The sequence below is a fragment of the Sturnira hondurensis genome, unplaced genomic scaffold, assembly GCF_014824575.4.
Source record: "Sturnira hondurensis isolate 20B ecotype Veracruz unplaced genomic scaffold, ASM1482457v3 Scaffold0009776, whole genome shotgun sequence".
NCBI lineage: Eukaryota > Metazoa > Chordata > Mammalia > Chiroptera > Phyllostomidae > Sturnira > Sturnira hondurensis.
This window is the reverse complement of record NW_028082407.1, coordinates 1096790-1099795: the sequence shown is the minus strand read 5'-3', so window position 1 is coordinate 1099795 and position 3006 is coordinate 1096790.

Genomic DNA, 3006 nt, shown 5'->3' with positions numbered 1-3006 from the left:
TGGTAAGAAAGAATCCTGTTGGATTTATGCTGCACTTGGCTTCACATCTCTGATTTACCAGCAGGTTTTCCGACATGTAAACAGAGAGCACACTGGTGTGCACTGATGTGCCCTTTGGCACATCAGCCATGTGTTTCCAGTGAACTCCCTCCATAGAGCAGCTACGGATGTGGACTGGTGGCAAACGAGTGAGGTGTTAGACCCACTGGCCTTGGAGTCCGTTCCCTCATTACTCCTCTCTCAGAGCTGGGCACGGAGAGCTGCTGCTTTGAAAGAGCCCAGGGTGGGCCTTGGCAGGCATCAGAATCACGTACAGAACGAGGTTAACAGACAAATTCCTGGGCCTCATGCCCAGGAATTGGGACTCAGTGAGTCTGTGACAGGGCCGGTGGCTGCAGGTTTAGCAGGCGCCCAGGGTGACTCTGATGCTGGTGGCCCAAGGGAGCACACCTTGACAAATCCTGGCTTAGAGAAGCTGCCCTCTGGGTTGGCGTGTCAGGAGAAACTGCCCTGCCTTCTGGATCCAGCCCCACACTCCCTGGTTCTAATGCCCCCCATCAGCTCACACTTGGTGCACAGCCGCTGCTCTGCACTGCTGAGCTGGGCAGGCAGAGCTGTGGGGCCCAGTGTGACACCCCCGATTTCTCTTTATTCTGTTTGATTGACTTCAGGAGGTTGGGTGTGCAGTGCCCGGATGCTGTGGTGGGCGTGCTGGACCTATGCCTGGACACTGAAGAGGCTGAGGCGATTTTAAATGACGTGAACTTCCAAGCTGCTCTGACCACCACCATCCGAGTCTGAGCCAGATCAAACTTGCCATTGAATAGGAAGGCGTCAAGAAGGTAAGCTTCCTGCCCTCTCCTGGCCTTTTGCCTCGAGAGCTGCTGGCCCAGCTTTGTGCTCATGCCTGTTCTAGGCCCCTGCTAAGGCAGGGTAGTGAGAAGCTAGGAACCCTCCAGGGCAGGTGGAAAGGGGAAACGGAGACAAGAAAACCAAACAGGGCCAAACAGTGTGAGCCACTTGCAGCCAGCAAGAACTTGTCTCCCCTCACCAGGGGCACTGGAGACTGAATGGCTTGTCCCTCTTCCCCCTGACCAGACAACACACAGCTGCCATGGTCCTGGCCTGGGCAAAGGGAGAACAAAGTCCAAGTAATATCTCTTGGCCAGCTAACCCCAGGACAAATGAACCAGGGGAACAAATAACAAAGGACACACTAAAGAGAGTCAGGATGACAGACTCATTTAGGTGTCCTTGAACCTGTTTAATCAAAGTGCTTTCGTGGTCTTCTGTATTACAAGCCCAGTGTCCGTGGTGACAGATTGATGAGTGATCCAAAGCTCCTCTTGTAGTGTCGGAGCCAGCCATCTAAGCTCATTGCAGCAGAGCTGTTAGATGAAATGAGCAGATGACAGGCTCCCTGACACCCCAATTCCACTACAGAGACCACCGAATCCCACAGAGTGAGGGGAATAAGCAGGGGAAAGAATGTGGCCGGGCCCAGGGGTCTCATCACAATTGCAAACCCGGGTCACTCTGCAGTCAGATAAAGGCCAAAGCAGCACTCTGGCTCCTTGGGCCTGCCTGAGTCATTATCCTCCAGTTCAATGTCAGGGCTAGTTTCTCCTGTGCGGGAGAAAGAGAATGGCGTGTTTAGTGTGGGAGGGACTTGCAATGTGCTCTCAGTGGAGGGTCACACCCCACATCCACTCCACTCCTGACTGGCTGCTGTGCACAGTGAGAGTCTGGGATTGGACTCCCCAGTCCCAGTCCGGGCTCCTCTGCTCCCCAGCTCTGCTGCTCTGGGGAGGGGACTTAGCCTCCTGGTGAGTCAGGGACAAGGATGCATTTCCCCTGTAGGGTTGTTTTGATGTAAATGAGATAATATAGGTAAACTACCTTAAACAATGTCATACACACCAAGTGCTTCATTAAAATTAGGTATTATCTACTTCTGCAATGTTTTAATTTTTAATTGCAATCAGCATTTACTAGCTTTAAAAGAAAACTGTAGTTTAAAAAACAAACTTCTTTTCTTTTTTTAAAAGAAAACATTTTAAAATGTTTTGTATTTTAAAAAACAAACTTGTTCAGTGTAAGAAAGACGTGTGTGACGGCATAAGGAGAAAGGGTTCATCCAGTAGATCAGAGGCTGCCTGGGAAAAGATCACATCACTTTTCTGCTCATCCTTAGAGCCAAGCGCCCTGTCACAGGGCAGACAGTCGAATACTCATTGGAATGAATGAAGGTGCACGTGCATGTAAGAACAGAGAGAGGAAAATTTCCATAGAGGAATGGTTATGGGAAGACAAATCAGCTTCTGGAAACTAATCAGGACAATGGCTGTGGCTCCTGGACCCTCAGCCTCAAGCCACAGGGACGATGTGTGCATGGCGGTCAGAAGTGGGGATTGTTGTACAGTGTGATACAATAACACAGTGTGTACTGTATCCAGGGTATAGGACTGTACACTGTGGTACAGTCCTCCTCCATCTCCTCCTCCATCTCCTCCTCCTCAGCACTGGGCTGTTGCAAAGTCTGGGTCTCAATCTGGCCCAAACATCCCAACTGATTGTCTTTATAAGGAGAATGATGAACTCTGTAACTGGGAAATTAATTACCTTAATGAAAATATGATCACCGACCAAACAGACCACCAGTACATTTAAGGAGCAAACAGCTAACACCTGAAAGGTGCGTTTCTCCTGGGTCTTTTCCTCCCGGTAATAAGACACAGGGAGATCCTGAGATATTCTTTCTCTTCCTCTCATACCCAAGTGTCATTCAGTAGCAGATTCTGCCAGCTCTGCCTTCCAAATATACATGGAAGAAGTCAGACTATATACATATAATTTTGTATATTTACACGTGTTTTCACCCATTCTGCTCTTTTACCTCGCTCCAGAACACTGTCATCTGTTCCTTGGACTAACCAGGAGATGCCAAGCTGATCTCCTGATTCTGTCCTGGTCCTCTCTCTAGTGCGTTCTCCACATGACAGTCAA